Source organism: Erinaceus europaeus, chromosome 21 (assembly GCF_950295315.1).
Source record: "Erinaceus europaeus chromosome 21, mEriEur2.1, whole genome shotgun sequence".
NCBI classification, from domain to species: domain Eukaryota; kingdom Metazoa; phylum Chordata; class Mammalia; order Eulipotyphla; family Erinaceidae; genus Erinaceus; species Erinaceus europaeus.
In genome coordinates this window covers 7720884-7745945 of record NC_080182.1, presented here as the reverse complement: position 1 = coordinate 7745945, position 25062 = coordinate 7720884, and the positions used below count along the sequence as shown (strand labels likewise).

Here is a 25062-nt window from a genome sequence, read left to right as displayed (position 1 = left end):
TCTGGAGATGACTGAATGCCTTCCTTGTGAGAGCAGCAGCAGTAGTAATTTGGACTTCTTAGATGCCACTTTCTTACACAGTTCCCATCTCTTAGAACTCTCATGCACGTATTTTACAAATACACTTAAGGAAGGATTTCACAGCAGTGCTGCAGACCCTTTGATTTTATTTCCCTTTTCTCCTGGCCCCAGCTAGGAGCAGAGCCTCCTCGCATGCTTCTGAAAGCTTGTGTTTAAATACAGTCCCAACCAGAGCAAACCCTTGACCAGTTTTATCTTTGCTTGCAAATGATAATGCAGTGGGACTAGGGAAAGAATTTTTTTTTTACTTCTTTCCTGTTGGAATCCTAATTAAGTAGTTAGTCTGACCCAGTTTTCAATGAGAGAGATTTCTCGATGACCCCACAGGACAGAGAGACCATCTCTAGTCAAAGAAAGGGGCGGGCAGACTGGGGGTTGGACCCTTCCAGCCAGTGACTGTCAGCTGCTCTCATTCCCTCTGCTTCTGCAAAGGATGATGAAGCCAGAACTGACTTTCCAGTGCCAGGACTATTCTTCCTTTTGCATATTCCAAACGGGAGCTTTGCACATGTGCCTCCAGAACTAATTGTCTGGGATCTGTCAGGAATGCTGCAGGAGAGGGGCGTATTTCATGCTGAAACCCAGAGAAGAGCCACGCAGTCCTCGGTGGGTGAAGGTTGGCAGTCCCAGCTGGGAGAGAGAGTCCCATTATTTCCCAGCTATAGAGACATCCCTGCCGTTCGCTTGTTCTGCCTGGATGCACGGCACGCCTGGCTGAGAGCTCCAGACAGAGTTCTGCAGGAAAATTGTCAAGAGCCTGAGACATTTCCCTGTAAGAGCTGTAAGTACAAAATTGTGCTGTCTGCTGCAACGAGATTGTTGCTGGGGGAGCTGCAGCTTTTCTTCCTTGCTATGTCTTTGTATTAACATAACAGGTAAAATCTGGGCTTGGGGGAGAAACCACTGCTTTCTGCCTGCTGTATTTCTAGGATTTTGATGCTTAAAGATGCATTTATTCTCTGGGAGAGGCAGTACACTGAATCTGTATTCAGGGGAGCTGAGGATCATGCCAGGGAGAAACTACAGGTACATTTTTCAGTGTTTCACTAGTCTTTGCTGCAGTAAAACTAATGTGCAAGATGAGATGACAGTGCTAATTCTGCTACTTTCCCAGGGCTGCCTGCCTTTTCTGAAGGGGCAGTTGGAAAAATGTGATTTCTTGGTGCTTTCTATCAAAGGGTGGGTGGGGGGTTGGGGTGGTGATTACAATGTCCAAGTGATGCTTTAAAGGATTGGTTATACAAAGTTTCCTTGGGAGAGGCGACAGAGGGGGTATGTGGAGAGGAGGGCTTGGTGTGAGGACTAAGCAAGCCTGAGATCATGGGAGCCCCAGGTTTTGGTCTGGCCTTTTACTTCTCTTCCGCCTTGTAGAGAATGGCTTCTGGAGTACCCATGGGCAGTAAGTAGTTTAGTTTGTCGGCATTAGGTACCTGTAATACTCTGGGACGTTACACAAGTTGATGGTTTGGAAATGAAACTTTTCAGAGCTCCTAGATTACCCAATACACTCCATTGTGTTAATGGGTGCTGTCAGCCTCAGGGGCTTGGGGGGGAACATGGGAATTCATGCTCTTCAGTATCTAATCGAAACTACTTATGTTTAAATAATCAACATCCTAACTCAGTCCTCCAAGAAACATTGAGAAAATGCCTAAACAGAAGCTAGACTGACAGAAAAGACAGGAAAGGCAGTATAATTAGACTGATTCAGTTGGAAAATTAAGTATCATAATTGTCCCTACAGTGGTATTGCTGTGAACAGATCTTTAAGACAGGAAGATATGTTAACTAAGGAATTGCTTCTTCTAAGCAATTTTTATTTATCTTATATCTTATGAGGTTATTTATCACCTTTTTTTTTTTGCAGTTGAAGATCCCACCAAATTGAATTTTTAGGAAAATATCTGAGCAGAATCCATCCCTTACTCATACAAGTATAAATGCACACAAGTTCTCAAAACATAACATATATGTACTGTCAGGCTTTATATAGCAAAGAGAAATAAAGCCATTTAGTCTTTGATGCATCTGTGATTTTTTTATTAACAATTATAGCTATGCATTCAAAAAATTTCAAATACCTAAATCTGTAAACTTTTCCACATGGTCATATAAATGCATAACTTACCATCTTTGCAAAATAAACCATCATCTATAGACTTCTGCTTTACATTCTACCACTGAACATTTCTAGTGAATAGCCAGAAAAAGCTCCTTTATATATTTTTTAGCATTCTCCATGTAACTTCCTCTAACAAAAACAAATTTAATTTGTCATGTAGAAAATCGTTACATATTTAGTCTGAGCTTAGACCAAAAAATAAATAATCAATTATCCTGTGAAAAGAATGGGAAAGAATTAAGTTATTTTCATACTTTTTTTTGACAAATGAATGTGCTCAATAGTGAAAAATGGAAATTTGTACCTTCTGCATTTTTAATAGGGAGAAGGGCATAAAATGTGTACTGATTTATCCACTTATGTACTTAATTTAATATCACCTTAATTACAATGCAGTACATAATATATACTCATTAAAATTAACTCAAGTTTAAAATTTTAATTAAAAAATTTAAAACTCAGAAAGAAGTCTTATCACACATGAATAAAGGTCAAGGGTTGTGGAGAATATCGCTGGAGATACCCATGTTTGGATTCAAGTGAAAATAGGAGAAAGAAACTTTACTAAGAAAGGAAACTTACTACATATTTTAATATTTATTTATTTATTTATTATGTATTTGTTTTTGCCTCCAGGGTTATTGCTGGGCTCCTTGTCTTCCACTGCTCCTAGCAGCCATTTTATTCCATTTTTGTTGTTGTTGGATAGGACAAAGAGAAACTGAGAGGGGAAGGAAGATACAGAGGGAGAGAGAAAGACAGACACCTGCAGGCCTGCTTCACAGCTTGTGAAGCGACCGCCCTGCAGGTGGGAACCTGGGGGCTTGAACTGGGATCCTTGAGCTGGTCCTTGTACTTTGCAACATGTGAGCTTAACCCAGTGTGCCACTGCCGGGCCCCCTTATTTTAATCTTTTATAGTCAAGTGTTTAGATGATATGATCAATGACACATAGACATTTTTAAAGAATGTTATCTTCCTTACAGAAAAGGAACTGTTGGTTTCATTTTTAATTTTTGAGTTAGATTAAGCAGTCAGTATAAAGGGAAGAAAAGGAAAATTAAAGGCATCTCCAAATTTCAGATATTTATTCTCCAAAGGAGAAAAATGGCTTTGTTTTATATAATCATATGAAACTATATACAATATAGATGTACCACATATGCAAGATATATTTTATATGTAATTATATGAAGCTATAACATTTTCAGAGAAATAAACCAGGAGTGAGCAACAACTGTGAAGCTAATAATAGTTTGAATTCATCTTTTAATTTTTGTATTTGTGAATAACAGTAGGCTACACGATTGTAGGATGACAGGGTATATATAGTTCCACACCACATCAACCACCAAAGCTCTGTATTTCCACCTTCCCACCTCCAAAGGTAACCACCATAGTACTTGCACGTCTTAGAAATAGTTTGCTTGCTTCATTGTTTTTTTTTCAAGCTTATGTGTATCATATCTCTAGATTCCACATATGAGTGAAACATCTGGCAGTAGTCCTTTCATCTCTTTACTTAATTAGCTAATTATAATCACCTCTAGTTCCATCCATTTTGTACCAAAGGACAGAATATCATCTTTTTTTAATCGCAGAGAAGTATTCCATGAAGTATATATCCCATAACTTTTTTAGCCAGTCATTTGTTGATGGACATTTAAGCTGCTTCGACTCTTTGGCTATTGTAAATGATGCAGCTATGAACATAGGGGTGCATATGTCCCGTCAAATTAGTGTTTCAGTGTCCTTTGGACAAATGCCTAAGAGTAGTATCACTGGATCATAAGGTATTTCTATTTTTATTTGTTTAAATACTTTCCATAATATCTTCCACCAGCAGTGTAGCAGACTTCCTTTTTCTCCACAACCTTGCCAATACCTGTCATCTACTGTTTGTTGATATAAGCCATTCTGTTAGATGTGAGGTATCTCAGTGTAGTTTAAATTTAATTTCTCTAATGCTAAGTGAAGTGAAGCATTTCTTTATGTGTCTGTGGGCCATGTGTATCTCTTCTTTAGAAAACAGTCTGTTGAGTTCTTTGGCTCACTATTTTATTGGGTTATTTCTATGCAGTAATTTTTTAGCACGTGAATTTAAATAAATGTCACATAATTCCTTGCTGTGGGTTAAAGAAAATAGCACATGCACTGTATGTATCACTTTCTCTATTCATTTACTACTGAAATTTTAAATATATTAGTAGTTTTACATTATTAAGATTTATAGTATTTGGATTCTGGCTTGATTCCCACAGTAGTCTACTTCAAATTGAAAATTATTCAGTCCAACTGGTCTTTGCCACTCAATACATCATTCCCTTCTTTTTTGCTGGGCTACCGTGTGGGTGCTTCTTCCTGGGAACGTACTCTGGGTTGGAGAAAACTTGACCGGAGCTAGCCTGGGCTGCTACTCATTCAGTGATGCGAGGGAGATGACTCAGGAACCAAACACATGGTGCCAGGAAATGCAATACCTTTATTGATCAGAGAGCCAAGGCTTTTAAAAGGCAGACCTGGAAGTGGCAAGTCAGAAATGGAAATGGCTAGGAAAGGGAGGCAAAAGGGGCTGGGAAGGTAGAAACTTTCTTAGCAATTGTTGCGAGGGTTTTAACTGGTAAGATTATTACTACCCCACAGGCAGGGAGGGTCTTGAGTGTAGAAAGAAGATAGATCAAAGGAATGGAATGGGTGGGGATCTTTCAGGTAAAACAGTGATTATGTAGATAGGCCATAGTATCAGGAATGTAAGGTGCTTTGTGAGGCTCCTCACAATTTCCCAACATCTCCCCTTTTTTATCTAATGGCCATAATATCAGGAATGTGGGGTGCTTTGTGAGACAGGGAGTCTTATAAGATGAAGCACACCTTTGGGGTTACTCCTGTCCCTCCTTGCTCAACCTCTCGGTAGAGAGAGAGACTGACAGGATAGACACACTCCTCAGGTCAAGCCCTGCCAAGCTCAACCACATCCTCAGAATTTCCTGACACTCTTTATTCTGAGGTATTTCTCAGATGGTCAGTTTCATAGTAAAATAGCACCCTACCAAATAAAAAGAACAATACCATCTAGATTTTCTGTGAACACATTTTTGTTTTTGTTTTTTGCTTTTATATGGGAGACAAGTTACATTTTTTGAATCAAACTAATTTTTCTCTCAAAAGGTTGATAAATGTTTGTAAGCAGTGAAGGGACTTTCCATTGTAAACTGCAAAGTAGGTTTTGTCTAAAATATCCACCCATGAATGTATTGTCTTCTGGAGAGCAACAGTAGTTTTTCAATGTTATCATTTTCCAAAATATGTCTTAGTGTTGTTCAATCTACATCTTTAATGAATATTGCTTATGGCACTGATTCGAGATTCTTATTATTTCAGGACTTATTTTTGTCCATGAATGGAGATGTATTGATTTTTGTTTCTCCTCAGTACCACCAATTATGAACATATTGGATCCCATTCTTCTTTCTCCCACATCTCTCATAGTATCCAAGTTTGTTTTCCATTCTATAATTTTAATTTCAATTCTTTGTTTGCCTGGAGTTCAATATTAAAGTTAAAGTTACCAGCCATCTAAAGGTGATTTTCAGTTGTATGTATTACATTGCATCTGATGTAGCTTTCAACTTTTATCATACTTTTTTTCTCTCTGTGTAATTTTACTTCTGTTATTCTCCTTTTTCCTTTTTTAGTATAAGAATTCTGCTTTATACAGGTTAAATCAGTGTGCAAGTATAATTTAAGCTTTTTCCCAAATCTATATGTGGATTTTCTTGAGATATCTATTTTTCAATCATATTTTTCCCAGTCTTTCCATTTGAACTTTCCCTTTCTTTTGCGATGAATAGGCAAAGCATAGAAGATTTTGCATGTGCTGAGATAATTCACTATGAAATTGTCGTTATGTATTTGCCAAACCCCATAGACAGAATACCACCCTGAGTCAACACTCCTATAAACTATAGTTTTGGAGTGTCAGTGAAACATCAGTATTGGTTTATAGATGGGAGCAAATTTTCAACCATGCATCTCGAGCTAGGGGTGGTGATAGTAGGGGAGGCCATGTGCCTGGGAAGAGGATATATGAAAAGCAGGGTTTTGGAATAGTCGAATTCTCCCCAATGGCAGGAATTTAAAGGGCTTCTCAGATTTCTTTGCTGTGAAGGATTCTGCAGTAATAGGATGTGCTTTTAGTATTGTGCTCTGGTTCTGTGCCCATTCATACAACTTATTTATGTGCACCACCACTACATTTTCCCCTTCCAATTGTTTCTGCAGAACATGAGAGAAATAAAAATCTAATGAGTTTTAAGTGGAAATCCTTCCATTTGGAAGAGTTCTCTTAAATGAAATTTTCATTAGAATGGTAAGTTTCATTATTCTTACTGACAAGAGCTGATCTACTTATTTGACTTTTTGTGCACTGTTACTTGAGGCCTGAATATTTCTTATGGTGAAAGCAGATCAGGGGATATGCTAGAGGGAAAAAAAAGTCACTGGGCATTCCTTCACTCTATTTTAGGTCTCATTAAGAAAGCCTTTGACCTCCTCAGTGTTTAACAATGAATCCTAAGGTAAATGAAAGTGAAATTTGGGTCCTAGTAAGTACATTAAAATGAGTGAGTGGTTTCAATTATTTTATGCCAGTAAGATGATAGTAAAACTTATACAAAATAGGTCTACTAAATGAATGAAATTACATAGACATCAAGAGTTCTCAAAAGGGAGTCGGGCTGTAGCGCAGCGGGTTAAGCGCAGGTGGCGCAAAGCACAAGGACCGGCATAAGGATCCCGGTTCGAACCCTGGCTCCCCACCTGCAGGGGAGTTGCTTCACAGGCGGTGAAGCAGGTCTGCAGGTGTCTATCTTTCTCTCCCCCTCTCTGTCTTCCCCTCCTCTCTCCGTTTCTCTCTGTCCTATCCAACAACGACGACAACAATAATAACTACAACAATAAAACAACAAGGGCAACAAAAGGGAATAAATAAATTAAATTAAATATTTTTTTAAAAAAAGAGTTCTCAAAGAAGCAATGACATACTCAGCCTGTGTATCCTCAGTTTCCCTATCATCGATGGAGATAATATCTCTCTTGATTTCATAGTGCTAACAAGAAGATTAAATGGTTAAACATGAGGAAGCATTGTGTGAGAAAGTCTTGAAATTAATTAGCACTCTTTGTATTGGCTACTTAATCATGTCACAGTATTATTAATATTATAACATGTATGTATGAGTTTGTGGGATCAATTAGGAAAAATAGTATCAGTGAAGAGCATTATAAACATCATCTAATCAATGATATTTGGTATCTAGTAGGGAATTAAGTTTGGAGGTGTAAATCATAATTGGATAAGAACATTTTGTTCAGAGAACATTTTACGAAGGTCTAGAGATAGTGCTCTTTGAATCCTTGAAGATTAGACATAGAAGTGGTATTCCAGCAATCAGACCTGCCCAAAAAAAAGGTGTAGTTATTGTTCTGACCATCAAGTATTGTATACACCGACACAGGAAAAAAAAAGTGTAATTTCTTCCATTAAAGAAACTAACCACAAAAAAGACCAGTGCACTTCTTCCCTGTACCTCCTAAGTTTTTCTTTCCATTTTTCAAATGAAAATGTTCATGTCTTACTGAGAGGAATGCCTGCACCTGGAAACATCAATAATAACATTTGAAACTACAGGAAAGAAACTGATCTAAAAAAATTATATCCTCCCACACATGTGGAGTCACACCTCCCAGAGAACCTCTCTCCAATTTCTTTCTTTGCATTGCTGCTTACTACCTTCCATTAAAGTGAATAGACGTTCTCCATCACCCTTACGCTTGCTTCCTCCTCCTGTGTGTTAGTTGAGCCTCAAATTAGATACCCTTTGCATCACATTTCAGAGAACATGAATGTCTTCACATAAAGCACAGAATAGCTCTGACCTGGGACTTTACTGTGCCAGTAATTCCTTTGTCCAAAGTAGCCTGATGGAGTCAGGGAGCAAAACTCCATAAGTTACAGTGCTGTCACTTCTTTGTGTAGGAATTACAGCTCTGAATCACGGGAGTTTTTCACAATCCTCTGGCTCTCCTCTCCCCTTCCCAGGTGAAGTACAGTCATGTCACCTGCACAGGTGAGTCAGAACAAACTCAGAGCCCTGGTCCCTGACCTTGATGGCAGCTCTGCTCTCATGGTGGGGTCATTGTCATTGCCTAAAACCCCTCTCTCTACATGCTCTGAAACTGAGTCTCTCCTGGTTGTCTTGCAAGGCATAGTCTCCACAGAGCTCTCCTTTCTCCTGGGTTCACTAATTCGGAAAACATTTCTGCCACACACCAAGGGGCTCTTGAAAATAGCTAAATGTGAATGAATATTGACTATCTTTATGCATGGAACAACTTTGGATAGAAATGTTCATGTTTCCTCTAAGAGCATGATCCCATGTCTTTATTCTTGCAGTTCAGTTTTCACTTTATTTTTAAACTGTCCACAATACTTATTTTGTCAATATTTACATTTATCATTATCCTGAACTATTTACACTTCAGTTCTTCTTGTGTACCTCTTGGGTTTGAGTAGTACAGTCATTTGAGGGCCATTCTAGAATCATTATAAATTGATTTTGGTCACGTTCTGAAATAATAGTAGTTTAGGTTATAGGACACTATGCTCTCTTTTTCTGTTTATTTTTTAATTGGGGTGGGGTTTAATGGTTTATGGTACAGTTGTTGATACATGGCTATAATTTCACATTTATCCATGATAAGTATCTCCATAGCACTCAGCTCCAGCCTCGGTTCTTTCCACCATCATGTACAAGGACCTCAAATCCCTCACACAACCTCAGTCCCCTTCTTTCCCAGAGTTCTTTGATTTGGTGCAAAACACCAAACAAAATCCAAAATCCAAGTTTTACTTTGTGTTTCCTTTTTCTTTCTTTTTTTCTTCTTCTTCTTCACGGGGGCTCAGTGCCTGCACTATGAATCCACTGATCCTGGAGGGCATTTTTTCCATTTTATTGGATAAGAGAGAGAGAAATTGGAGATGGAGAAGGAGAGAGAACGATAGACACCAGCAGACTTCCTTCACCACTTGCTAAGAGGGGCTTGAACCAAGATCCTTGGGCAGATTCTTGCAGTGCTCCCCTTTTCTATTCTTGTTTCTTAACTTCTGCCCATGAGTGAGATCACCCCATATTCATCATTCTCTTTCTCGATTATGATTCCTTCAAACTCTTTCCAAGATGAGGTGAAATGGTGACATCATCATTCTCAGTAGCTGATATAGATCTCAGAGCTTTCTTAGCCACTCATCTCTTGTTAGACATCTAGGTTGCTTTCAGATGTTAGCTATTACAAATTATGCTGCTATGAACATATGTATACATAGATTTCTTTGGATGGATTTCTTTGGTTCTATAGGGTATATCTCCAGGAGAGGAACTGCAGGATCATAGGATAGGTCCATTTCTCGCCTTCTGAGAGTTCTCCAGACTGCTCTCCACAGCAGTTGGACCAATTTAGATTCTTACCATCACTGCAGAAAAGTTCCTTTACCCCTGCAGCCTCTCCATTGGTTGTTGTTACTATCCTTTCTAACGTATGGCATGCTACAGAACTGAAATGGCATTTATTGTTGTTTTCATTTGCATTTCTCAGTAACTTTGAACATTTTTTCATATGTCTGTTAACCCTTTAAATTTATTATTTGGTGAATATTCTCTCCATATTTTCTCCCCACTTTTGAATTTTTCTTTTTTTGCTGAGCTTTGTGGGATCTTTATATATTGGATTGTCAGAAAATTTATAATGTATTGTATATAGAAATACATAAAGAAAATACTTTATGACTCTGAAATATGTCATGACTCTGAAAACCCAATATATTTGTTATTAACCATTTGTCTGATGTATGGCCTAAAAAGATCCCCCATTCCATAAGGAGTCTCCCTATTTTGATGGTAATTTGTTTTTTTAGAGATATCGTATGTGTTTGTTCACTGGATAGAGACAGAGAGAAACTGATATGGAAAGGAGAGATAGGGAGAGAGAAAGAAGACACCTGCAGACTTGATACATGCACACACACACACACACACACACACACAAACACACACACACACACACACACACACACACCTCCCCTCCCCACCGAGGGTGGGTACCAGGCTCTTGAACCCAATTCCTTACTTTGTAACACACATGCTTAAATTAACCAGGTATACCACTATCCAATCCCTGGTGGTGATTTCTTTTGTTGTGCAGAAGCTTTTTAATTTAATGTAGCCCCATTGGTTTTTTTTTTTTTTTGGTTTTGTCTTTCTTGTAAGTTGACTTAAATCATTGAAGGTGCTCTTAATTATTTTCTTCATATTCTATTTCATAATTGGGTAGATGTAGGTTTGCTTAGAGAAGATGACTTGTAGTTGAGTTACATCATCTTGAGCATAAGTACGTCTTACATTGTGGTATATTTTAAGGATTTCTTTTGACATTCATGTTGGTGGATTCCTTATAATACACACATATATGTGTGAATTTATTTTTAATTTTTCTCCACTTAGATTTTACAAGTATATGGTCTGTCTATCTTCAATTCTGGAAAATTCTCAATTTTCTTAATTATGTCTCAAAATTCTCAATTGTGCCTCCTTCTGCCCTTCATTTTCCTCTTCTGGATTATATTTGAATTTTCTTGTATTTGTCTCTGACTACATTTTTTTCCACCAGGGCTATCAGTGAAACGTGGTGGCAGCATGAGTCTACTTCTCCTGGCATCCTTTTTTCCTTGATCAGAGTGTCTATTTTTGTTTCAATACCAGGTCATTTTGATTACAGTGGTCCCATAATATAGTTTGAGATCTGGGAGTTTGATGCCTCCAGTTCTGTTTTTTTTTTTCCTTCTTAACATTGTTTTGGCAATTCTAGGTATTTTCTGGTTCTAGATAATTTTTTCTAACTTTTATTATATTTTATTTTTTGAAATTTGGCACGTTTTATACAGGATCTTAGTGTTCTGGGCATGGAGGCATGCACTTTTTCCATAATCTTAATTTAAATATTTGAAATAATATTTTCACGGAAATCAAGGATGGCTGCTCTTCTTCCTTAATCATCTTTTGGGACGTCACCAAGTCCTCTATGACATTACCTAATAAGAAATAGTTAGAAACTAGTTGTCGGGGGTCAGGCGGTAGCATAGCTGGTTGGGTTGTTTCATGAAGTGCAAGGACCGGCGTGAGTATCCCTGTTCAAGCCCCCAGCTCCCCACCTGCAGGGGGTTACCTTACAAGCAGTGAAGCAGGTCTGCAGGTGTCTTTCTCTCCTCCTTCCTCTCTACATATCTGTCCTATTCAACAACAACGACACCAACACCAATAAAAATAACCACAATAACGATTAAAACAACAAGGGCAACAAAAAGGGAAAAAAATAGCCTCCAGGAGCAGTGGATTCCTGGTGCAGGCACCAAGCCCCAGCAATAACCCTGGAGGAAAATAAAAAAAGTAGTTCTCTATCTTATTCATTGATTCTACAATGTTTACACTTAATAAAAATGCCATATTTAGTCCAAAAGGGCAGTTCATCCAATGAGAGAATGTGCTGGAAAACACACAGACTTTAGTTTAAAAGCTGGTTGGAGGATGCCATTAGTTTATATATACTTTGCAAATCCCAGCTAAGTTTAATGTGATGCAAATTCTTAATAAAACAGGGACAATGATTTGGAGAATTTGTTAGCTTAGCAATTCCTAGTGACAGGAAAAGCTAACTGCTGAACAGAACACTCTTCATATGACTTATGCTAAATCAATGTTGGTTTGTAATGTTTTCTTATAAGACAGGGCAAAAAGACTCAAATACAGTATTGTGGAAAGTTGCACATGATTGATCACTATTGTGTATCAGAAGTAAATCTAGACAGGCTCTCAGAAGAATCTGACATTTTATCTTTAACACTTATATATGTGTATTATTTCCAGACTTTATTTATTTGGTACCTGCTGCATTTGGATAACTACAGGTTCACCTTGGCAACTTAATGAACATCAGCGGTGCAAAGTGCTTGCTAGAAGAGAGCTCTTAGCGGAAGGTGTTTTTCCACCCAGGCATTTTTCAGAACTACCCATTGATGAAAACAGGAAGTGGGAGAGGTCACATAATAGTCACACTGCTCATGTCCTGTAGGCTGATACCACAGCAAATGAAAGAAAGGCCTTAACATTTTGTTGGTATGAAAATATGGCAACTACTCCGGGGTTGATGGAAGGTAGTTATTTGCCTATTTGTTTGTTATTATGCAATATCTTCTAGGCATTTTATGTTAATGAACAAGTTTTTTTTTCTAATTTGCTTTCCCCCCTTTTTGTTGCCCTTTTTATTGTTGTTGTATTGTTATTGTTATTGTTATTGATGTTGACATTGTTGGATAGGAGAGAGAGAAATTGGGAGAGGAGGGGAAGACCAGAGAGGAGGATAGAAAGACACCTGCAGACCTGCTTCACCACTTGTGAAGCGACTCCCCTGCAGGTGGGGGCTCGAACCGGGATCCTTACTCTGGTCCTTGTGCTTCGTGCCATGTGCGCTTAACCAGCTGTGTTACCTCCAGACCCCCAGTGAATAAATTTTTAAGAACAGTTCATTGTCAGTCTGTGGTGCTGAAATGCTAATTCTGATATCCCTATATGTCAGTTAACATAAAAGCAAAAAATGAACTCAACAGAGTTCTCTTGGGATTAGCACAATCAAACCAGCATGCAGCCTTTCTCAGAGATACTGTTCTTATACTGCTATATTTTTTGCACATTTTAATTAGTTTATTTATATTGTATAGATACAGAGAAATTGAAAAGGAAAGGGGAGTGGGAGAGAGAGAGAGAGAATGAGAGAAAGAGAGACTTGCAGCATTGCTTCACTATTTATGAAGCCTCCTCACCTTCAAGATGTGAACCAGAGACTTACAACCAGGTTCTTGAGCTAAAGTGTGCACTCTTCGGGGTGTGTCACTGCCAGGCCCCTGCTACTATTTTGTGCAAATAAAGTCTGTTTGCAACATCTCAAATGCTTTGTATGAATATGCAATGACAGAAAACAGAAAAACAGGTTGGGTTTGAAAAGTAAAACAACCTAGGCTTGAAGGATTGTTTATATTATAGGTAGTGACCCTGCTTTGTCATACAGAGGTCCTAGGTTCCAGCCAGTCCCCCAGGATACTGGGGAAGCTTCAGTGCTTTGGTGTCTTTTCATTCGCTCCTTCTGTGTCTCTCTTTCTGCCTGAAATCAAAGTCGACTTGGAGCAGTGTCTAGAAAATGTTTTAGGCAACTGCTTTGACCATTGTAGTTTCTTTATTTCATAAGTAAATATCCCTATTTTCACAGAGAAACAGGGAGCAACCACCAAAAAAATCACTTAGGCCATTGGAAACTCAAGACTCATAAATATGGTTTTGGAAGTCCTAAAATATATATTACTCTCAGTTTTTTAGCCCCTGGATATAACTTTCATTCATGCTTTCATTTCTATATAATATTATCGTCAGTTTGTTTTAAAATTCTGGTTAGTCTCGATTAATAATTTAATATGTAGAATTAGCAATATTATGATTTAGTGAAATGTGATCCATAAAATTAATTTTTAAGTTTAACTAAATAATTCATTAGAACACTGAGATTTCTCAGTTGCATCTTTGGAAATGATTTAAAAATAATGAGCAATGAGGGGGAGAGTGAAACCAGAGCACTGCTCAGCTCCAGCATATGGTGGTACTCAGGATTGGTGCTGTGACCTCTACATGCTGCGGTCTGACAGCCTGAACTATCTCCTATGCTAAATATAGCCTTAAAGCTATTCCAAACACTGCATTCCTGGGAATATGGGAACATTTCAGTGTGTCTTGTTACTAACTGATCGCATTCTCCTCCATGCTTGTTCTGAAGTCTTGGACCCTTACTCAGTCTTGTCTATATAGTTAGTGTCTGACTCATAAAGGGCTATTATTTTCACGAACATACTTATTCCACAAATATTCCATCGATGCTTCCTGTTGGATTGATAGCTGTACTAGGCATGTATTAACGGCTATGAACAAGACAGAGAAAAGTTCTATTGCTGTGAAATTAAATCTCTGATACACATGCTTAAATAAATAAAGTATTTCATGTGGCAATAAAGAAATAAAAAAAAAATAAGGGGCCGGGTGATAGTGCACCTGGTTGAGTGTACATATTACAATGCGAAAAGACCCATGTTTACGCCTCCGGTTCCCACCTGCAGGAAGAAAGTTTCACAAGTGGTGAAGCAGTGTTGCAAATGTCTCTCTGTCTCTCTCCCTCTCTATAACTCCCTTCCTTTTAATTTCTGTCCAATAAATAAATATAATAAAATTTAGAAAGAAATAAAATAATAAATATATAAAATATTTCTTTGTTCATAATTTTATATCTTATTTGAGAAGCAGGGATTGATTTTATAAATTAATTATAAATCACCTATCATGAGCACCAAAAGGGCCACAAAGAGTTAAATACAGAGTTTGTCATTAGACAGTTATCCCCTTGTTATCAATTATCTCATTTTGTGTCATATGTTTTAGAATCTGCCTAAAATTATAAAATAAACAAGAACCATGTACATATCATCTACCTATTCACATATCTTTCTAATTTCATACCCTGACTCTTTTACCTAAATGCTACTCGTTTTCATCAAGCAAATGGCACTTGTGGACTTGTGGATATGATAAAATGTGTTCAAAATTTGTAAACTGCATCAATTTTTTATTTTTAGTGACTGCAGTAAGTTACATAGCAATCAATGGGAGATAAAAAACAAACAGAATACCATTTAATTATTTTTACTTTTTATACTAGTCATATATTTGTAATACAAAAATCTTAAATGCAGAGAAATATGCATTAGTGACAATTCTGTGGGTCCAGACATGGTTCCCTTGTGGTCAGTACATGTGTGTGTTGATAAAATGCAACACTGAGATGAGCCTGTGTGTTCTGTTTTATAATCTGTTGTGTTAATTATCAGTGTCTGAGCATCTTCAAATATCATTAAGCATCTCCCTAAATGGGAGGACTATTCTCTCAGACAGGTGTGCCATATGTTTACCCAAACCAGTAATCAATCATCAGACCTTTAGTGTTCTCCACCTCTAACTCCTCCTGAAAAATGTTCTGATGTGTCCCCCTGCATCTGAATTTCCTGTACCCTTCTCTCATTGTTTCTTAAAGCTTAACTCCTACTGTTGCAATAATCATGTCAGAGACTTAGCTTTTTGCAGTTGTCAGTGTGCATATCACTAGATTGTCCTTCAGGAAAATCGACCAGCAGAGCATCCAAAATGGAGACCTTTTACCCACACCGGGAAGATACTGCTCCCTGACTAGATTTTCACAGCAGACACATAAATACACTATGTCAATATCAATCTACACTGGCTTTACCCACATTAGTACAAAGCCAAATACGCTTTGGTTTTCATTATTTATTTGTAATGAACAGTGGGTTACGAGAATATGAGATTACAGTATATAGATTTATACCGCACCCACCACTGAAGTTCTGTGCCCCCACCCTCACACCTCCCAAAGACAATCAACACAGTTCTTACAAAGTCTTAGAAATTGGTTTTTTTTTGGTGTGTGTGTGTGTCAAGTTCATGTATATCAGTTCTCTATTGATAGATTTCACATGAGTGAAACCATCCAATAGTTGTCTTTCATCTCTTATTTTGCAAATCATCATCACCTCCAAAGGACGTAGTGTCATCTATTATGGTTTCAGAGTAGTATTCCATCATGTATATATCCCATAACTTCTCTAGCTAGTCATCTCCTGATGGACATATAGGCTGCTTCCACTCTTTGGCTGCTGTGAATAATGCAGCTGTGAACATAGGGGTGCACATGTCCTCTTGAATTTGTGTTTTCATGTATTTGGTTAAATGCCTAAGAGTAGTGTATTGCTGGATTATAAGGTCATTCCACTGCTGTTAGTTTAGGGACACGCTATACAATCTTCCAAAGAAGCTAAAGCCAGATATGTTCTTAGACAGATAATGAGATAAGAGGGGCCAGGCAGTGGCACAACTGGTTAAACGTACACATTACAGTGCACAGGGACCCAGGTTCAAGCCTCTGGTCTCCAGTTGTAGGAGGCAAGTTTCATGAGTGGTGAAGTAGGGCTGCAGGTGTCTCTCTGTTTTTTTTATTCTCTATCTCCCCTATCAATTTCTTTGTCTCTGTCCAATAATAAATGAATAAATAAATAAATTTATAAAAGAAAGAAATTAAAAAGAGAGAATAAGAGAAGAGGGAGACAAAGAAAGATGGAGATATATATCATCACTGGTCTACCATTGATGAGACATACCCCCTGCAGGTGCTGCCATGTGGGTGGCAGGAGCTCGAACCTGGAACCTCAGGCATGGCGTAGTATGCGCCCTATCTCGTAAGCCAATTGCCCATCCCACAGGGTCAGATATTACATGGGTATTCGTACCATTTGTATCCACTGCGTTTGCTAAATCAGCCCATGTTACTTGTCTACGTTATCCACTGAGATTTTATGTCTTCTTCTTTTGCTCAAGAACTTTTTTTTTCTTTTGGCAAAATAACTAGTTTAGATATTACTGCTTTGCCATGTATGCAACCCAGGTGCGAGCCCAGCCCCCTGCACATTGAAGGACGTTTTGGTGCTGTAGTGTCTTTTACTTTCTCTCTGCCTCTCTGTCTCTTATCTATAAATTTGTTAAAAACTTCACCTTATATCAAGGGGACAACCCTTTTTATTCATGTCTCAAACTTTACCCCAGGATTATTATGTATGTCTGACTGCATTTTAGATGTGCAAACATGAAAATGTGCGGGCCCGTGTGAACTCAGTGTCCGCATGGACAGGGTGTAACAGATCACAGCTGTCCTGATCTCTACATACACAAAGTGAAACAGCCATGAGAACGACGTGAGCTAATGTTCCCCAGTAAACTTTTACATCTGCAAGTGCTCAGCAATCATTGTTCTGTGTCTGACTGAGATTAAATCAGTATTTTCCCTACATTTCCCATTTTCCCATCAGGTCACTAACAAGTCTAAATCAGTAATTATGACTTCTACTAAGTGTCCAGACTCTACTTTCCACTTTTCGCTCTGAGTTTTGTCTGATTTGTGTAGGTCCTCCTTCAAAGCCTGCCTCATGGGTGTAGGCAGCAGATATGTGAGAGAGACATACGTCTCAGTACATCTGCGCTCTCTGCAAACTTGCTGTTAAAATACCATCTGCATCCAGTGCTGTGAAATAGTGCCAGATTAAAATGATGACTAAGCTGACCTGGACTATATATATATAACTGCCCTTGGCACTCAGGAAGTTTCACAAGGAAGCAGTAAGGGGGGTTTTGTGGTCAGGATGCCATGGAAAAAGTTTTGAGACCATATTTTGGGATGCATGCCTAGGCTAGATATTTCAAGGACTTCATATAGCAGCAAGGTTCAGAAGAGCAGAGCAGTTGTAGGGGGGGTAGGCTTGGGAAAAAACCTATAATACCAGACACCAATGGGAATAGAAGCCATGTAAATTTTTCGGGAACATGGAGAATGTGCAGGGTGCATGATGACTTCTGCTTGAGATAGCTCAGACCATGTGAGGTTTGCTTGCTTCTCAAGTTGCACAGGAGAACTCCTGACACTTCTTGTTATGTTAGTTTAGCTGCATTTCATTAGTATGTCTTGCTACGTTTGCATAGGATGCCATTTTAGTTTCAAAGAAAATAATGATATGAGGCATTTGACTTTGCTAAACAGCATTTGGTGAGAAAGGTTTTGTTTTAGACCTGAGTAGATTCACACTTTGTTTGGCATATCCATAAAAAGGTTTTGAGCAAACATTTCACTATTAGTTTAGATTCATGGGATGTTTAATTAATCAAGTTACATTGTAGTAACACACACACACACACACACACACACACATACACATCCTGAATCTTTTTTTTAATAGAACCTCTTGCCCATTTTACACTGTGACTTATACTCACAAATCTCAATATATATGGGATTGGGTGGTGGCACACCTGGTTGAGTGCACATGTTGCGGTGCTCAAGGACCCAGGTTCAAATCCAAGTTCCCACCTGCAGAGGGAAAGCTTTGCAACTGGTGAAGCAGGTCTGCAGGTGTCTCTCTTTCTCTGTCCCTCTCTTTCTCCCCCTACCTTCTCATTTTCTAGCAGTCTCTGTCAGTCCCTGTTCAGGGCACCATTGGCTGGGCTGGGCTAGCTTCACGGGTGGTAGAGAGAGATGATCAGGGACTCATGGCTGAGTGGTACGCAGTTCAGTCTTTATTCATGTGGAATGCAGCGCAATCTAAGCTATCTCTAATCACAATCCTGTCCTTATATATCCTGAGGCAGAAGTGTCAGGTCCGAAGAGGATTACTTAGGATAGGGGTGGGGAGAAGGAAAAAGCGTGTAAGACAGTGAGGATTAAACCAATGCCCTGGAGGCAGGGCGGTGCTTAGTTAGCAGTGGTTATGTAAATAGAATACAGTGTTAAGCAGGGGGGATTAAACCAATAAAACAGAGGGGGTCTTAGAAGCAGAATTTAGAAGCATACCAACATCTATCCAATAAATAAAGATAATAAAAATAAATAAATAAATAAATCTTAATATATCTAAGTGGAGACAGCAGAAACACAGAGAAGAATGCATAGACCATCACACATGTGGACTGCTATGTTCGCAGTCTTATGTTTTGTGCCCCCCCTCTAGTGAAATATAATAGGGAAATCACACCATATGTGTGGAAGGTGTACACTGTAATGATTTGATACATATATGTCATGTATGTGTATGTCAAGCATGTTTCCTGTCCCCTTGCCCATTTCTGTGTGTTCTTCTGCTGGTGGCCACTTACTCGATATTGTTTGCTGTTGTGAATAATTTTGCAGCACTGACTCCTTGAGGTAGCAATCATTTTTTCAGATAGAAGCCCAAAAGGAGAATTGCTGAGTCACATGGTTGTCCTATTTCTGATTTTTTTTGAGGAGCCTCCACACTACTCCCCATCTTGACTGCACCATTTCACATTCCATAGAAGCCACATCTTTTCTGGGGAATGTGAGTCAACAAAGGCATCCATCTCCTCTGAGTGCATCCATCTCATAACCAACTGCCTGCTTTGGAAATGCTCATAGGAACAAGTGTTTCTACAAATTAAGGGAATCTTGCAGTGGCAATTAGGTACATCCCCCAGGAGTGATTTGAATCACTTGAGTTCACATTTCATTGGTTGAAGCAAAGTGCTCAAGGGATGAGGAAGTGAAATTTCTTACGTGTCTGAAAAGTGAGGATGGAACACTTGGGTGAGAAGCATCAATGTCCACTGCTCTGAGTTTCTCTTTTTAATATTTTATTTCTTTAATGGCAGAGAGGCAGGGGGGAGAAGAGAAGGAAAGCGAGAGAGAAAGAGAGAGAGAGAGAGAGAGAGAGGGGCAGAGAGAGGCAGGAAGAGAGTGTTTCTAGAACACTGCTCAGGGTTGGTTTATGGTGGTAGTGTTGGGGATTGAATGTGGGACCACAGAGCCTCAGGCATGGAAGTTCTTTGCAGAAACATTGTTGTCTCCCCAGCCTGCTTTGAGTTTCTAAGGAGGATTACTTAAACCACCCTTTTGCTCACTAATAAATCTGCTGCTAATGCAAGGCAGTGGCACAGTTGGTAGAGTGCACATGTTACCATGAACAAGAACCCAGGTTCAAGTCCCTGGTCCCCCCATGCAGGTAGCAAGGTTCACAAGAGGGGAAGCAATGCTGCAGGTGTCTCTCATTCTCTCTCTCTGTATCTCCCCTCCCTTCTCAAATTCTCTCTGACCTGTCAGAATACAATTAAAATAAGAAGTAAAAAATAAAAATAAAATAATCTGCTGTGTATTGAACTGTTTCATAGACTCTCCAGTAATTTTGTTTTATTGTGGTGTATATTCATTCCTTTGTACTTACTAAGAAGTGTGTATAAGTCATCAGCAACTGTTCTGCCTGCTGTGCATCTCACACTTTGCATATTTTTTCTTTTCATTTATATTGTGATTGATAGTAGGCTGTAAGATTGTCAGATTGTAGTGTATCATTCCATAGGATAGACAGCACCAAATTTCTGTGTTCTCTCCTTCCCACCTCCCAAAAATAACCAACATAGTTCTCACAAGTCTTAGAATTTATTTTCTTGCTTCTCCTTTTTTACAAGTTCATGTATACCAATTCTCTAAATTCCACATAAGAATGAAACCTTCCAGTAGTTATCCTTTCACGTCTTTACCTATTTCAGTAAGCATAATCACCTCCAGTTCTTCCCAGTTTATTCCAAAGAGCACAATATCATTTTTTATTACAGAGTACTATTCTAACTAATTGTACTCATTGATTGGCAGATTCATCTAGTTGGCGAGTTACCTGGATCCTTTAGCCACCCATGTCCATGACACTGCGGTCTTGGGGCTCAGAAAGATGTGTCTGGTCCTTAGGAATCTAGAGCAATTTTTTTTTTTTGTTATATTATTAAACCAGCACATCAATATCACCCATGGTCAGTGCCTCATGAAAAGCTCTGTGGTGCTGCAAGAAATGAAAGGATTGTATGCAGAAAGTAGGTGGAGGGTGTGTAGAGATGTGTAACTGGGTGCTGTGAAGTGACACGAGGAAATACATCCCTATGGAAGCAAGAGCAGAAGTTCAGGTGGACTTGACTTGAGCAGGGCTAGAGAAGGTTAGCACCTGACCTAGAGATGCCCGTGTCTCCTGTTCAGACTTTGTGTTTGAACTTAAGAAACTAGAGAAGGTGCTGAAGACACTTGAGAATAAAGGGGTTTGATTTGCTTGAGGTATTGAAATGCCTATCCTGTCCACAAGGTGGAAGCTTCATCTTCCCTTATTCAGTTGGTATCAGACTTGGCATCAGAAAGGAAAGATAAAAGGAAGGAGAGAGCAGTTCTCTCTCTCTCTCTCTCTCTCTCTCTCTCTCTCTCTCTCTCTCTGTGTGTGTGTGTGTGTGTGTGTGTGGTTTCTTCTCTGTAAACAAGGAAAGCTTGCTTACATATCACAAGTTGTGGATTTCTGTTGCTTATTCCACATAAAAATATCCACACAATGTTCAGGGAAAACATTTGGGGAAAAAATAATCAGGTATAACTATATTTTTTTAAACCAGAGAACTGTTCGGCTATGGCCTATAGTGATGCCTGGGATTGAACCTGGGACCTTGGAACCTCATGCATGGAAATTTTCTGTACCATCATATTCTCTTTCCCTGGCTCTGAAAACATTTTTAATGTTTTATTTACTATGTTAATTTTTATTGGGGGTAATGGTTTACATTAAATATAGCTATTGGTAAATGTGAAAAACATTCTCTTCCCCCAGCCTACGTCCTCCTCTACCCTCATGCACCAGGACCTGACTCTGGGTGGAACAGTCATTTAGATGATGTTAATTCTTTCAATCCATGAACATGGGATGTCTTTCCGCTTCTTTGTGTCTTTTTCTACTTCCTTGAAACTTCCTTTTTCCTACTCATTATTATCAGTATACAAGTCTTTCACTTCCTTTGTTTAGAATATCCAGGGAGTGGACTCTTTTATTTCATGCATTTCTCTATGCCTATTACAATTACGAGGTAAAGATGTACATAAATAGACTTACTTTTTTTTAGTGTAACTTCATGATTACAATGAACATTAGCTACCATGTAGATATTGTTTAGCCTGATTATTTCATTTTTTCTGACATGCAGTCTTCTAGCCCCTAATGATTATAATGATCTAAAAACAATACTGAGCCCCCTGGGTGTTGTGGTATTAGCAGTTGAGAAAAACAGTTAACCTGATTGATAAGCAGGTACTTTTCAGAGGGAAGTTACAGAAATACCTGTCAAATATACTAAATTATTTCAAACTATAATTATTCTAAACTATTTTTCTAAGCACTCCATTGTTACTTTGAAGACTAAATTTTAAACTGACTCAACTCCCTGTATAATTATGGTTTGAGTGCATATTTATTTGTAGCATAGTTAAGAATACTCATTTACAACTGCCATTCACATAGATGCCACAAATGCCACTTTTTATTGTGTATACTGGGAGAGGGTAAAATGCATAACCTTTCCTGCTCAAAATTAGATTGCTTTTAAAATGTACCATTAATCATATTTTAGACTTCCTCAAAGATCAAAATGAAGTGTCCCGGAATTTCATATGCTTCATGGCAGCAGCCAGCCAGTAGGTTGGCAACCTGCTTCTTTCCTAAAGTCCTGCAGCCTTGAATTTAGTGCCCTTGTGTGTGATTATCTGGCTTTCAGAGGTGTCACCCCAAGATAGGCAAATATAAGAGTTGTGGCCTGGCTGCTGAGAATAATGTGGATTGTGTGTAGAATTATTGAGCTGCAAATAGCTTGCTTCAAGAAGTTAGCTTTACCCTGGGTGAGGTTTGCTATTGTTAAGGAAATATTAGAAGTAAATAAAATAGCTGGGAAATGTGGAGGGAGTGGATCAAACACCTAAAAGCCATTGGGGAGCTTTCCATCTCAAGGGAACCTGCCAAAGAGAGGAGACCTCCTGTGGCTTCTCCCTGCTAGAATCTACTTCAACTCTGAGAAGAGCAAAGCTCAGCTGAATGCAGTGTCCTTGAGCCCTTCCTCTTGTCTTCTTTTGTGTTGGGAAATAACCTCTGGATTTCGGGGTAAGCTTATTTGATGGTTGAGTTGTTACTGAATCAGAAAACTAAATTGCTTATTGTGCCTATAAAAAAATAGCTTTCAGTTAAAATTTAGTACTGGAAAAAAATTAAAATTGGTTTTAAAAAATACCATGTCTTAACTAGCCTCAAGGAAGTTTCTAAGTGGAAAGTAAAGTCTGTGTCATACGAAAGAATGGCCTTGACAAGTACCAGATGGCTTAGTTCATTCATGTGGTATTAGATGACTACAGCAAACAAACTTACAAAAAAAAAAAAATAGCAAAACAGTAACCAAGCTGTCTTTTCAAATCTGTGAAAACTAAGGTGGTTGGGGTGGGGGGGGACTGGAACTTTGGCGGTGGGTACAGAGTTCAAATACACACACACACACACACACACACACACACACACGGAACTATATATCTCTGATTTTTCTTGGTGCTCATGGGACCTTACACATTTCACCACTCCAGTTTTTTGTGGTGGAATCAGTATGCAGATATCTGTCACGGAAAGGGGAAAGACTGTACCCATGTAACAATAGCTTTTTTTTTTTTTGTGAATCATTATTTCCCTAATAAAGGCATTAAATAAAGAGAAGAGGAAGAGGAGGGATCTCAGTCTAACCCTTTCCTCTTTTCTCTCTTTCCTTATGTTTCTTTACTGTCTGTGTATTGTATTCCTCCTAAGAAAGGATATTACAAAATTGAAAGAGAATTGTCTTTCCCTTGTCAATGTGAGACCTAGACATGGTGGCCTCAAACTGTGACTGAACAAAGAAAAAGGTTTAACTGTTGACAGCCCTCAAGGCTTTCTAAGAAAACCCTCAAGGTTTTCTTTGTCATTAGAATGTATTTAGCCTTGAGGTTTGAGAAGTTTTAGGGGAATGGGACACACATTTTAAAAGAAAAAATATTTTAACATCAGAGGCCTGACATTAAACTCACTTGGTTAGTGTACTTGCTTTGCTAGGTCCAGCACCCAGGGTCAAACCTGGTGGCCACCACAATGGAGGACCTATGGAGTCTTTGGTGTCTTGAAGTACTATGGAGTCTTCCCCTCTCACATTCTATCTCCATCTAAAAAAGTCAGCTCAGAAAAGTGGAGCCTCGTCAAGGTTATAAGAATTAATAAATAATTAAAAATAAATCTTGACTTCTATCTGGTATTGCAAATCTCCCTAGTATGAAAGTACATAAGGGAAAAAAATTATATATTTAGAATGGATGTGAATTTGATAGTGTGATGACTACAACTCTCATTTTTTGAGGGATTAGCCTAACTTGGTTTTTACAAGTAATAGTCCTTATCAAAGCAATGACTCCAGGGATAATTCAGAGTCCTTTCACCCTACATCTCTTCTTGGCACTGAAGAAATAACCTGTTTGGCCTTAAAAAGCTGGAGTCTGCCTCTGTGAAGCAACTTTTCTTTCTTTCTTTTTTTTTTTTTTTAATTTCTTTATTGGGCGATAAATGTTTTACAGTTGAAATAAACACAATACTTTGTACATGCATAACATTTCCCAGTTTCCCACATAACAATACAACCCCCACTAGGTCCTCTGCCATCATATTCCAGGACCCCCCCCCCCCAGAGTCTTTTACTTTAGCGCAAAACACCAGCTTCATTCAGAGTTCTGCTTAGTCTTTTCTCTTCTGATCTTGTTTTTCAGCATCTGCCTGTGAGTGAGATCATCCCATATTCATTCGTCTGCTTCTGACTTATTTCACTCAACATGATTTCTTCAAGCTCCATCCAGGATGGGCTGAAAACAGTGAAATCACCATTTTTTCTTTTTCTAATATTTATTTATTCATTGATTAGTTCATTATGAAAATTGCTTTGCATCACAAGAATGCTCTCTCTCTCTAACCCTATCTTTTTAAAATTTTTAAATATTTTGTTTATTTATTTAATTTTTATTTATAAAATGGAAACATGAATAAGACCATAGGATAAGAGGGGGGAAATCACCATGTTTAATAGCTGAGTAGTATTCCATTGTGTATCTGTACCACAACTTGCTCAGCCACTCACCTGTTGTTGGGCACCTCAAACTTTTTTTTCCCTCTTTAAAATCAGAATCATTCTTTGAAATGCAGATTCCAGTTGTAAGAAAAGGAAAAGCAG

The 25062-nt window shown here is 38.5% G+C and overlaps 1 protein-coding gene across 2 annotated transcripts in view; it reads left to right on the top strand.

Moving 5' to 3' along the window:
* The first annotated feature begins 458 nt into the window (after positions 1-458).
* The window catches only part of CNTN6 (contactin 6), a 331006-nt gene continuing 306402 nt past the window's right edge, over positions 459-25062 (top strand). Inside the window, exon 1 of one of the 2 annotated variants that reach the window (XM_016190506.2) lies at positions 459-862. The gene's annotated coding sequence lies outside the window, so the exon portion shown is untranslated. The remainder of the gene's footprint in view (positions 863-25062) is intronic. The other variant, XM_060180342.1, reaches the window with a different exon arrangement.